This window comes from Haemaphysalis longicornis, unplaced genomic scaffold (assembly GCF_048455015.1).
Source record: "Haemaphysalis longicornis isolate Haplotype H1 unplaced genomic scaffold, Haemaphysalis longicornis Haplotype H1 scaffold_1, whole genome shotgun sequence".
In the NCBI taxonomy this organism is placed as follows: Eukaryota; Metazoa; Arthropoda; class Arachnida; order Ixodida; family Ixodidae; genus Haemaphysalis; species Haemaphysalis longicornis.
The window spans coordinates 337,344,482-337,358,116 of record NW_027526203.1 but is presented as its reverse complement, the minus strand read 5'-3'; the positions used below and the strand labels follow the sequence as shown (position 1 = coordinate 337,358,116).

Below are 13,635 nucleotides of genomic sequence, written 5' to 3'. Positions count from 1 at the left end.
GCCCAGGTCTAGCTTCAACTCAAGAACCTGCTTAATTCAGATAGAGTTTTAGCACTCCGTATGCTCCGTCTGTCCCGTGGTTACCGTGCTGACCGGGACCCGTCTGGGCCCTTGCGCATTCATTTCAGTAGAGGGGATATGCGGGGCATGGCGAGGGCCGGCCCGCAGAACTAATCCACCCTACCGCGACAGATGCACAAGCGCCCAGACGTGTCCCGGTCAACATGGTAAGCACGGACAACACGAGCATACAAAGTGTTAAAAACTGTGCCTCCGTTTAACTACAGAGACGTAAATGATCGCGCTATATAGAAAAATGAAACATTAATGGAGTAGTTGTCACTAATCCTGAAGGTATTGCTAATGAACTAAATTTTACCTTCCATGGCTCATTAACCGATCTCCTCTCTGTCGCTTCCATAAGTACCTCGTTGTCTCCTTGTGCCACCATGCCTGACCTGGGCTTCAGCCATGAGGGAATTTTTGATCTTTTGTTGAAAATTAAAACTAAAAAAACATCTGGTCCTGATGGCTTGCCAAATGCCTTTTTGTACCTGTACGCGGAGGTTATTTCTAAGTATCTCTACAACATCTTTAATGCATCTCTTGATGAAGCCTCCCTACCGATAGACTAGCTGTTGGCAAAGATTACACCTGTATTCAAAGCCGGTGATGAGCTGTCTCCTACTAATTACAGACCAATCTCTCTGATCAGCACATGCTGCAAACTAATGGAACACGTTATCGCTAGTCATATATCTAACTATTTAGAAGCCAAACAGTTTTTTGTTGAATATCAGCATGGATTTCGAAAACATGTTTCTACGGTGACACAACTGGTATATGTTATTCACGATTTTGCCTCGGCAATCGATAAGCAACAGCAAATTGACGCAATCTTCTTGGATTCATCCAAAGCTTTCGATCGGGTACCCCTTGTGCAGCTGGTGGAGCGATTAACAGAAGCGGGTATCCCGCAAGAGTTGGTGCGATGGATTCAATCCTACCTGTTAAAACGCACGCAGTTTGTTGAATGTAATGGTTCCAGGTCTAATGTATTACCGGTTTTGTCAGGGCTCCCACAAGCATCAGTACTAGGACCATTATTTTTTCTGCTATTCATAAATGACATTGGGAAGCACATTGATGAAGATGTGCATGTGAAATTGTTTGCTGATGATTGTGTTCTCTATTCTGTTATTGATAACTGATTCTCAAGTTCGCTTGAATAACAACCTGTGAAAACTCGCGGACTGGTGTGGAAGTAATGGAATGTTAATTAAGTTCTCTAAAACAGTTTCAATGATAATAACAAGCATGAAAAATCTGTTGATTCATTGCTATCAAATCGGAACGCGGTACGTTAACACTGTATCTTCTGTTAAGTATTTGGGCCTAACTATTACAAATAACCTTTACTGGGACACACATTACGATGACATTTACAACAGAGCCTTTAAAAAGCTCTGCTTTATGCGCAGAAACCTGAGGCGGTCACCCAAAAATGTTAAACTAGAGACTTACCGTACATTAATCCGACCAGTCCTCGAGTATGTATCAATTGTATGGTGTCCACACTACACAAAACACATTGAAAAATAGAGCGGATCCAACGGCTCGCTGCATGGACCATTCTTTCTGATTACAGATTCCGACCATCCGTTACAAATACGCTAAAACAGCTAGAGTTAGAGCCACTCCAGAAGCGTCAGCAGATTTCCAAGCTGAAGGTTTTGCATCTGCTTTATCACAAAAAAAAAATTGACTTGAACAGTGATACATATCTACTCACTGCCCCACACACTTCAGACAGACTAAACCACTCAAAAACGATACGCGACCGTTCTTTGCCCATACTAAAATATTTCAAACATCATTTTTCACTTGTACAACTGAACACTGGAATGCTTTGCCATCTGATTTTGTGGACTGCTTTGATGGAAATTTTTTTGAACGCTTGTTATCATCTTTTCTGTGACCTTCCCTGCTTGGGCAGCAATGCTGTCCGCAGTATCTGGAAATAAAAATCAGAGAAGGTATATGAGGAAGGGCCGAATGGTTGCTTGACAGCTTGACATTTCACCGACCGGAACTCACCAATCAGACCGGCCTTGCACGTCCCAAGTGCGAGCCCGGAAAAATAATATTTCACGCGCATTATTTTTCTGAGCTCACACTGGGGACGTGCACGGCCGGTCTGCATCTAGCTCCATTGCGACCACGGGGGATCCAACCTGCTGCGCAGACGCGGCGCGTGGAGTACAAGAACGCTGCTGAAAACCTCGTCGTTGGCCCGCAGTAAAGCAGAGTGCACTTGCCGACCGGGCTGTCACGGAACGGGCTCACAATTGGCAGACCACAGGGATGTGTGCCGCGCTGTGCTCGTTGCAATCGCGCGTTTCAGCCGACGAGAGCACATGTAGCTGCAGCCTGCGTTGCGCGCATTCGCTCCCTAGCACCACATGCGGAGAAACGAGGGTACGCCTCATTTATACCGCGCATTTTGCATTTCCCGTCAATGCAGGCAGTACATTTCGCCGCACTGCTGAAACAGTGTGCGTGTGCGTGTGCCTGTGCCTGCGTTCGTGCGCGCGCGAAAGCAACTTGCCGATTTCGCGCGAACGGCTTGAAACCTCATTCATGAAGCTTCATGAATCCAGTTTATAACTCGTTTATATAATTATCCTGTTTATAACTCGTTTGCCCAAAGGCTGATGTGAAGCAGAGGGAGGGAGAGGGAGACGCTAGAACTAAGGGCACGCCTTGGGGTCTAACGTCATCAACCGGTACATATATGACGTTGCTCGGGAAGTAGTAAGGCTCCGCTTGAAGGTTAGTTAACGTTAAAGGGGCCATACAGACAAAACACAAGTTGGGTTCATTCGAAAGATTGCATCATTGGAATCATACTGACACCATTGTTAACGTAAACTTCGCTCATGACAATGCGACCCACTAGCTAATTTCCCGCAACAGAACCTATGAGGTCATGTGTGCCAGCTCTGCGATTGGCTGAGGCCGGCAAAAGCAAATGCAAATTAGGCAGGGCTTAAAAGCTTGCCGAACGCGCTATATTTGCGCTTAAATTTAGGGCACATTCTTTTTATAGCAGTCAGAATGGAGGGTAAACAGCGGAAGTTACGAAAGTAGACGTAAACATAGAAGTACCGATGCGTACTGCTGTTGGTACGGCGCGCACTATGCTTGTTTTAGCTGCACAGCACTTCGGCGCTTTGGGGTTGTCTCAGACGACACTGGCCGATTGGCGTAAGAGACGGTATCTTACGTGACCATATCTGTCGAGCGAAAACCATGTTTCACGAAACGATTATTTTCTGCGTTAACAAAAACAAGTAAGGTACAAATACGGCCAAAAACAAAACAAAGGTAGAAATGGCCCGCAGCGATATGGTGGCGCCATCTAGGTTGACTAACGGTAAACAAGGCTCCGCAGCAGCTTAAAGACCTGTTCTTGATATCATTGCAGACTCCATGAAAACACACGATTTGGCGGGGGAATCAAAATTTTAACTTAAACTGATTAATTTCTCAGTGAATAAAGCATCTTGCGGACAAGTGCTGGGGGAACTATAAAACACGATATCCTTCGAATAAAACAAACTTGTATTTTGTATGCATGGCCCCTTTAAACCTAAACACGGGACGTTAGGCCTAATGTCACGCCTTATGTCGTCAACCGATACCCACTGAAAAAAATTAGCAGTGGCTTAGCTCGGCTATGCCAGGATATACGTAGCGTGAGCTAAGGTTCAGCTGGTTATTCTTAGCTTTCCTGGTTGTCTAGGATTAGCTTGATTATCATGCTTACTGCTGCTTCAATGAAACACACACGGTATACGCATTATGTGACACGTATATTTATCAAGCGGCTCCGGCGCAGCTTCCCCAATCACCCCAGAGCTAAGCTGGTTCCACAGGCTCACTCCGGTATTGCTGCGACGCATGAGCCATTGGTTTCACACCCAGCCGCCCCTAGCATGATCGGGCTAGGGGCGGCTGGGTGTGGACCCAGCCGCCCCTAAGTGGACCGGGCCACCACGGGACCCAAGTGGACCGGGCCACCACGTGCGGAACGGAGGTCGGCGAAGACGCTGGGCGCGTGGGGTATGTGAGAGAAGCCGGGCAGCGAGGAACGTCCTGTGCGTCGTGTGATGTTACTGCTCCTCGCGCATGCGCAGCACGGCTCCCCAGGACCCACGCGAAACTGCTCAACCTCGGCCAGTGTAGCTCACGCTACAAAAAATATATCAGGTTTAACACTTGTAAACCTATAGTTATCACGATCGAAAGGTCTGTTTGGCTTTTTTTTGCAAATACTATGCAGAAAGTGTTCCACAAAATTGTCACACCTCCCACACTTGCGCTCCGGCAGCGGCGCGCAATTCATAGCGAGAATGAGCGATTAAGCGCCCGCAAAGCAGCCGTTTACCTCGCCTAGCCCCGTGGTACCGCAGGGGCGAGGCTCCCAGCGGGAACAGCTGCGATACCTCTCCACAGCGTGTCACTTGGCGTGACGTCACACCAGCCACACTTTCGCTCCGGTGTCGGCCCGCCATCCATGGCGAGACTGAGCGACCAAGCGCCGGCGAAGCAGCCGTTAAACACTCGCCTTCGCCTAGTCACTTGGTACCATGGCGGCGAGGCTCCGACCGAGCGCAACTAAGGCACCTTTCCGCAACGGATCACGTGGCGTGACGTCCCACCGGCCACACTTTGATTGCGGCGGATCAAGGTCATTGCGACGCGATGAATGACTTTTGAGGCATGACGCACTCTCATTGTACTCATTGTACGTCAAGCTGCAGATACCCGGTTGACGTCGTGAAATCGCAAAGCGGGACGTTAGGCCTAAGCACCAGTGCAAACCCGACAGTTTTTGCTGCTATTCTAGCATTTGAGATGCAAAACCACAGCACCTGCCCGCAGCGGTGTGTTAGACAAAGCTTTAAAGCAGGAATGTATGCTGCTGCAGCTCGCGTTGCCAAATACATTTGGTTAGGCACCATGCATTCAATCAATCAATTAATTACTTAAATAGCAAGCAGCAGGAAAGTCGACCAGAACAAATCTGTGCCCGTACTCTGAAACCTGAGTGCTAACTTCGAAGTATGCCAAATTGTTGCGAATATCTACTAATTAGAACATACCTGCACCTCATTTGGGTATCCGACAACGCTTTAGAGGTAGCAATGTACGCCGCTCTCGCACGATATTCGGCGCAGCCAAACCGTCTGCTACTAAGGCGAAAGCCTTATATCTCTCGTTGGAAGGTTGACCTCAAATGACGCCGGCGTCGACGCGAACGGTGCAAAAACCCAAAGGCCAGAAGCACACCAAAGCATGCCAGCCCCGTATAAGATGATTAATGATCACCAAAGTATTAATTATTGATTAGCCAGGTGGATTAAGGTGGGACTAGGGTGAACTGTGGTGAGTTAAGACCAATTAAGACTAATTAAAATGAAACATGATTGATTAGGGATTGACAGTAATGATTAATGAGGTATTATTACAATCGATTACATTTGTTGATAGTGCGTTAGGGTAAGCTTACGGAGAATAAAGATGGAATCAGATTAAGGTACGATGAAGGTGGCAATAAGGCTTATTAAGATGTATAAAAGGAATTAAGATGGATTAAGGTGAATTACAGGGATTAGGATGTATTCAGGGATGGTAAAATGGCGTGGTCGCTCTGCCGACCTGTGTTTTCGCCTTTTTGCAGCATTTCTTCTACGGACAGCCTTTGCCGCCGACCAATGTAGGGGTTCTGAACAATACCTTAATCTGTTTTAACCTTTGATATACATATTAGCCTTAGCATCCCCCGAGATCTTCGTTAATGCGCGCACACACGCCGTTATCCGAATTCTCGAGAAGTTTTCTATATCTTGCACGAGTATTCAACGATGCTTGAGTGATATTTAGACAGCCAGACATGTTTTCATCTGTCATCCGCGTGCACACTTCGTAGCAGCTAATCGCAAAGCTTATACAATTAACCGTTTCCTGAACCCACTTCTTGTTTTTGCATCAGCGCACCATTTTTATACGTATACGCGTCGCGCAAAGCAATCAATGAAAACTTTAATTAAATTCACCAGGGATTTACCTGAAGCTTTGAGGATATTTTACGGGTAGTTCTGTTGCATCAGTGATTGTCGCAGGATTTAGTAATTTACCAGTAGTTCCAATCAACCGATAAACCGAATGATAAATTTATACAGGACACCGAATAGGCGCCTGAAAATTCTAATCAGTGGACAGCTTCAGCCATTAAATATAATTTGCACTAATTTCTACCCCCCCCCCCCACTTTTTTTTTTTTTTTTTGCTGGGGCCGATTGTAAAAGCACTGGGGAAAACACGGAGAGTTGCGACGCCCGAATTTTATTAACATTTTAAAAAACACAGGAAGCGCGACCCCTGAAGTCATTAGAAAATATCAGGCCATGCGTTCTAATTTTCGTTTTTTTATATAACACCTGGCATAACCCATTTACCGCGATAAAAACCATGCACACCCCGTCTCACGACGACAACGGCTGAACGCGAAGCTTTCTCGTGCGAGATCCTTGGTTGTCGTCTGAGTTAGGACTTTGACTCGCAGACGGTTTGGACTATGACTCGTTGCGCTTTTATACTTGGATTCGCACGCAGTTTGGTATTTTGGTCGCAGCGGCTTTGACTTTGACCCTCGCCATTTGATTTCGCGCGAGGAAAGATTCGCGTTCAATCATCGCCGTCATTAGACGGAGGAGTGCGCTATTTTATGGTATAACTTTGCACATCCATGCACCGCTCTCCAAATACAAGATGCTTCGACCGCGCCGCAATGGCGCAATCGAATCTACGTCGGATTTATAACGCGTGGGAGTCAGGTTCGATTCCGACAACGGGCAGCGTTGTTTTCTTTCACTTCGCACAGGATCATCATCATCGTCAGAGAACGCTGGCTTTCCTGCATTGCGTTTTCGAAGCGACCTACGACGTAAGTGAGACATTTGAAGCTCCACTTTAATAAGATATAACTGTCAAGTGGAATTCGCGCCAAGTGTAAATAGCACATGTAAATGTTCCTGCAGTGAAATAAAAAATAAAAAAAACTTGAGGCATAGCGAAGGAGGTGGGCATCGATCCGGCGGCATGATGGTTTACATTTTTGGCGGGTCGCACGTAGAGTAAGAGAGCCTAGTAAGCCCTGACCGTGAAAGGCGTATACATAACCAAGAAATCTAAAAAGCTGTGGAGGAAAACTCAAGAACGAAAAGTGCCGGTACTCCTGCGGGATGTATCGTGTTATCTGCTTTCTCGGCGGGCACTTTTTGCTCTGTTTTGTGTCGTGGAATAGCCCATTTCCGAACATGAAAGGCAGCCCTTGTTTTGACTTCAGCGCAGATAGAGCTGTTAAGTATTGTACACATCTTTCAATTTTAGCTCAAAGTAAACCCGGGAAAAATGGGAAAATACCAGCGCGAATAAACAAAACCCTACATACGATTCAGAAACCTGTTTGACGTCGCTCACCGGTTCCTGAATTATATTTTTCGGCTCCTCGAACTGGAACTCAACCGGAACGAAATAGCTTTAGCCTGAACAGGAACTCAAGCCGGTTCGCATTTTAAGGCGAATGCATTAAGCGCCCCATTCTGCGAAAAAGCGCCGTTGTTGTTGTTGTGGTTGTCTGGACGAGAAAATGGCCCCCGCTAATAAAAGCACATGTATCATCCGATGAAATTCAAACCCCGGTCCGCACAATAGCAAGCAGCCCGGTTCTCTGCCAACTGTGCAATATCCGCCGGTTGCCCGTGGAGAAAAATAGTTGTGTGGTCGTTGTCGTTGTTCCTTTCTTCGTGGCCCATATACACACTAGGGGGATTGGCCAGGAATAACCAGCTTTGAGGGGCAATAAGCCCGCTTCACAAAATTCACAACACTATGAACTGGAAACGTAGAAGTTGTAAAATAGTGCGCTCCACGTGACATCTGAAAGTGATGGCACGCGAGTAGGACAAATGCGCACTACCTGATTCCAGCGAAGCTGTGGCGTGTGTTAGTCTGCATGGTGACGTAATTCGTGCCGCAAGACGAAGAAACGAAAGCAAAGAAAGAGACGCGTACACGGTTTAGCAGAAAAGAAGCCGGTCGCAGTAATTAGCTCCAGAAGACAGACACAAAAGCGAAGAAAGAGATGTAAATACGATGTAGCAGTAAACAGTGTTAATAAGTATCGCCAGTCTTTCGCTTCAGTCAAAGCCCGTAAGCAGACTTAAGTTCCCCGCGGATTTTTTTTTTTTTTTCCGTTCGACACGCTCGCCTAAATGCAGCGGCCACAAATCGTACGATTTCGGTGCTTCAATAACATTCCGAAACCGATTAGTCGAAATTTTCACCAATATTTGATTTATTCACATTGCACGAAGAGATCGGAGAGTAACCTACAACTTTATGCTTCTCCTCGGCGAAATCACAATTCATTATTTAAAAAAAATGGTATAACCTAAACAAATAGTCAGGGGCAGGTCGTTCATTTTGTATTCGCACTTCGAAAGAATCTAATAATGCTCGACAATGCAGTTCCTGGTACCATATATAGGCATAACTACGCCAGGCAGTTCCCCCCAGTGGGTATTTTAAAGCTTTGCAAATTATACAATGCACATTGAACTTCGGCCAGAGTTCTACCAATATCCCCGGACGATTCGGTTTTAACGACGGCAGCAAGATAAGACGAGACTCACCATGAGGAGGACTAACGCTGAGTGCAGCTATAAGGGAAACATACTCTGGAGTAAAAAATGAAAGCCTGTCTGCAACCACTTTCGACTTAAATTCAACTTCAGCAGTGCCCGTGCAAATGACGTACCAGCGCATACCATTACAACGAGCTAGGCATATGAGAAAGGTTTTCTCTAGGACGAACGGTCTTCACGCAACCAGATTAGAGCTCCCCGATTCCGTTCAACCACATATCCCCGCAATATACTTGTTATTGCGTGAAATATTAACGGCTGGCTGCGCACAACTGAATGCCACACCACCGCGGATAGTCCAGCTGTAAGGCGATGGAATTCGGCCAGGTCCTTCCGATGTAGCCGCATTGACACTTGCGCTCCCAAAACTGAGTCGCGGCGACTCGGAGAATGTGGCAGTCTCTGTCAACAGGTCCCACCGTACAAAGACGTTCAAATCTCTGCGTGAAAACTAAGAGGCAAGAATGCGCTGAGGTTTACTTCGTTGCGGCATGGGCAGCATACGTGAATACCCTCTCGGCGGTGGAATTCGGCAAGGCCTTACCCAAGTTGTCGCAGCTGTCCCTTGTCTCAAAACCGAATGGCAGCGATGGGCGTGTGGCGAAGGTTTGGACTTCCTGTTTAAACGAGTCCCATTGTGCACAGACGTACGAACAACTGCGTGAAAATGGGAAGCCGGTAGGGGATTGATTTCGCTTCGTTTGCAGCGTGAATCATAACTTCCAGCCGACAGGCAGGATGTGCACCTGTTCAAACAGTGCCACTTCATGGCAAACTGTGTCAGTCCACTGTGGCTCTTACAAATTGAAACATGCGATTTGCTCTAGATACGCACTCACACACGGCATAATCCATACAGCTGCCCCGAGCACGTTGAAATGGGATCGCACCGGACAATAAAATACCCCGTGAAAAACTTTCAAGCGATTGCTAATTATTTTAATGTAAGAACACTCGTTAGAAATCATGAGGCGAGCGTGCGGGTGAAGGCGTTCCGGACTAAAATATGCCATCCGGTGCGTGTGTCGTTGCCATAGCGGTTGGTACCCAAAAAGAGCACTCCCCAATTCTGGTCCCAATGTTCGATGGAAAGGCGCACTACTGTACGGTAAAGGTCCAAAATTCATATCTTAAAAGGTCACGACCGTTTGTCTATCGCTGTTTTAAAGAACGCCGTCCATCGAAGCCGTTTTATCTATGGATGTTTCATCGAGGGCGTTTGATGAAAGCGCTTTACGGATGCTTTTTGTAGCGGTTCCTTTTAACAGAGGAGCTGTTTAAGCTTGAGCTCCAGCCATGCCGGGCGTCGCTCAAAACTCGTCGCAGCAAAGTGGAGAGGAAGAAAATGCTAGGGGAAGAAGTGTGAGGGCCGGGAAGTGTCGAGGAGGCAAAAAGCCGACGAGCGGGTGTGAGAGTGCGTGTCGCGGCGCAGGTGTACGGGTGGGGAGCCACGCCGGACGTCGCGCAAAACTCGTCGCAGCGAAGTGGAGAGGAGGAAAATACTAGGGGAAGAAGTTTGAGGGGAAGTGTCGAGGAGGCAAAAAGCCGACGAGCGGGTGTGGGGAGTGCGCGTCGCGGCGCAGATGTTCGGGTGGGGAGCCATGCCGGACGTCGCTCAAAACTCGTCGCAGCGAAGTGGAGAGGAGGAAAATGCTAGGGGAAGAAGTTTGAGGGGAAGTGTCGAGGAGGCAAAAAGCCTCGTGCTCAGCAGCGCAACGCCTTAGCCACTGAGCCACCGCGGCGGGCACACGCACACATAAAGTTTCCACTCATGTGCCTCACGAATACAACTCAACCAACCACCGTTCATGAATAATGCATTGATTTATCCTTAGGTTTCAGTATTCAGGTTTTATTGAAACATATTTCCATACAAGAAAGAACAACAGAAATTATTATTACAGGAGGTCCCAGAGCTTACACTGCCGCGGGGACCTGCTGTGCCAAGTACAAGAAAAAACGGACCCACACACATGGGCAGGTAGAGTGTTACAGATCAGTGAAGCAATATTGGCGAAGATAAATAGATAGCAAAACACATAATATCAATAGAACATAATTAAACAGAGATACTATATGCAAAGGACGGGTTATACATTTCACGGTCATACATAATAAAACAAGGTTCATTGTAACCAAAACATTATTCCTGAAAAGAGGACTGTTTGTTTCCCGTAATTTGTGCGCACTTTTGGTAGTAGCATATTGTTTTCTTACGCGAATCTGGTATTATTGGGGTTGAGTAATTGTAGGGCAGAAATATTATTAATGGCAGTACCTTTACTTCGAATTCGATTAATTAGAAGGATGAGCTTTAGTTGTAGTGAGTATGTGAGCGGAAGAATTTTCAGATTCAGGTGATTGGGAGGGCAGATGTCAAAGAATATCTCTTTGAAGCAAAGAATACCTCTTTGAAGTAATAAAGGGTGGGGTTAAGTGCATTTCACTTGTCTCTGATTTCACTCTTTGTCGAGCCACGTGTGTGAATTCAAGTGACGTCGCACGGGTAATCGTTGTGGCTGTAGTTTACAGCTTCGCTTTCCAACCACCTTCACAGGGTGGATGGGTGCGCATTTTTTAGTGACTATTAAGCTTTTTCTTGCCACTTTCAACACATTTGTTTGACGTTTGATGCTGTGCAAACGAAGATGGATCCGGATGCACCACCAAATAGTGCCAGCTTAATAAAAAGCTCTGCCAAAAGCATAGTTCACTATAGTTCACTCTATAGCCAAAAGGTTGGCTTTGGCCGCGCCGTAATGACCCAAGGTAATTTGAGACATAGGGCAGCGCGGTTACAGAACACAACGACGTTCCTAGCCACACCATCTCCGCTGGGCATTCCCACGTCAGTTAATAGCGTTAATATTTTCAAAAAAGACTCAGCAAGATATTTTTGTTGAGTGCTGTGTGATTCCACGGTTAAAGCGCGAATGGCGTACCAATCCCGTCACTCGAAAACTGGGCAACGACAAGACTCTAAATCAAGTGACCATGAATAATGGTGTTTAAACGTATACATAGGCAACTTCTGGACCGTAAGTCACGTAAGATCTAGCCAAGTTAATGTCAAGGCTGCCGCACAGTGATACAAATGAAGCTAGAGAAAACTGGTAGGAGAAGGGGGATTATATATGGCCGCAAATTTTGTAATATTTGTTGACATACAAGTGTGTTTCCGCAAAACAAGCTCGTTGAGAAAATGCGCAGAAATTCGTAGAATTGACCACCAATGCACGTAAGCATTCTTACACCGCCTGTCTTCATTTGGAGTTTTTAACAGCGTAGCTGTTTAAGCTCGAGCTCTGTCCGTGCGGTCCGTTAAGAGAAAATCGGCGAAGTGGAGAGGGGGAAATGGTAGGCCAGGAAGTGCAAGGGAAAGTGGCGAGGAGGCAAGGAGCCCAGGAGCAGGAGTGTGGAGTGCGCGCCTCAAGTAAAGAATGTACTTAGGGAGGTCCGGTAATCGAACCCGGGACCTCCCTAACTTCTAATGAAACCCGGGACCCGCGAAACCGGCAGCCTAACCACTTGGCCACCCCAAAGGCCCGAGGATACGGGGTTAGCAGCGGCGGAGAACAAAAACATGTGCAGTCAATCGGAAAGAAAGAAATCCCGGGCCATCTCTACTAACGTGGAATCGGAGGAGGAGCGAAGCAGTCAGTGTGCGGTGGTGTTTTCCACATCAAAATCGCTGATAATGGGCAATGAGAGACAGCGGACAATTTTGTCTCAACTATGATAAATATGTAAATTTATTATATACAATCATTAATCACGTAGCTGATCCCAGTCAATATGCATAATGTATTTTTTGGCTTCTTCTCCCTTGTCTTGATGCTCCTGTTGTTGATGGGGCTCCTGGGCTTCCAAGTCGTAGATCGGGCCGAGTTAAAGTATAGGTGTACAGCTTTGCTGTAAAAGTCTTGTGTCTTTGGAGCACGAAGCGTGCTAGTGCGAGGCGTTGGAAAACGAATGTCCCGGTGTTTTAGTACCGTGACTATACGAGACGACGACAGGAGACACCGACAGCCAGAGCCCCTAAGGTGCTTCGCCCCGAAAACGCTTGGAACCCGTGGTCGGAATCGAACCTGGGTCTCTCGCGTTACAAAACCGAGGTCTATCCGATTGCGCTATCATCGTATTTTTTTAAACAAAAACAGGTTTGTTCTCACAGCAAATATTCAGTACACAGAGAAAAGCCACATTACTATGCATCCGAATACATTCTGTTACACATAGACCGGTTCATGTGGGGTGAACAACGTGACACTTTTGTAATATTTCAGAACTCACACATGCAAATGACCCAAACAAATGTTTCTCGAAGGCGAAGCGCCCCGAGACCCAAGCCTCGTCACTGCCATCATAAGCGCCTAAAGCGTTCTGCTTCCTTTGTTTTGAAGGCTACCGTGGCACGGCAGCAGTGCGCGAGGGCCTGGCATGGTTCTGTGTCCGAGTCGGGTGTACCAAGCTATTCTAGCAAATAACGTTGGGTGTACCGAGCACGCTCACAGTTCATTCCATCATATGTACGAAATGCCGCCACGTTGGCGCGCTATTGGGGAGCCCTCGTCCGCAGCCGCGAGCAGAGGGTCGAGTTCGAGGCGCAGCCATCTCAGCTCTTCCGAGTATTCGAGCGAGAGCGCGTCGTACGCGAAAACATGAGGTCAGCCACAGCGATGTCATAGCGACGGGTCGGGAGGAAGTGGCGGCGGCCCTATGTGACTACTTCAAAGAACTTTTCAGGTCTAGACCGAGGCCAGACTGCGTGCCCTCCGAGGTACTCGCTTCCTTACCCACGGTTTGAGTGGCGATGAAAATCTGTAAATGTACCCAATATCAATTTGACTTCCCTCTTTGG

General features: G+C 47.1%; 1 protein-coding gene across 5 annotated transcripts in view; it reads right to left on the bottom strand.

The window, feature by feature from the left end:
- LOC144152771 (organic cation transporter protein-like) overlaps window positions 1-13,635 on the bottom strand; it is a 173,981-nt gene that overhangs the window by 58,629 nt on the left and 101,717 nt on the right. The window contains exon 1 of one of the 5 annotated variants that reach the window (XM_077684247.1): window positions 9,319-9,431. The exons of the other annotated variants lie outside the window; for them this stretch is intronic. The gene's annotated coding sequence lies outside the window, so the exon portion shown is untranslated. Of the gene's footprint in view, window positions 1-9,318; window positions 9,432-13,635 lie in introns of those variants that run through there. 5 annotated transcript variants of the gene reach the window in all.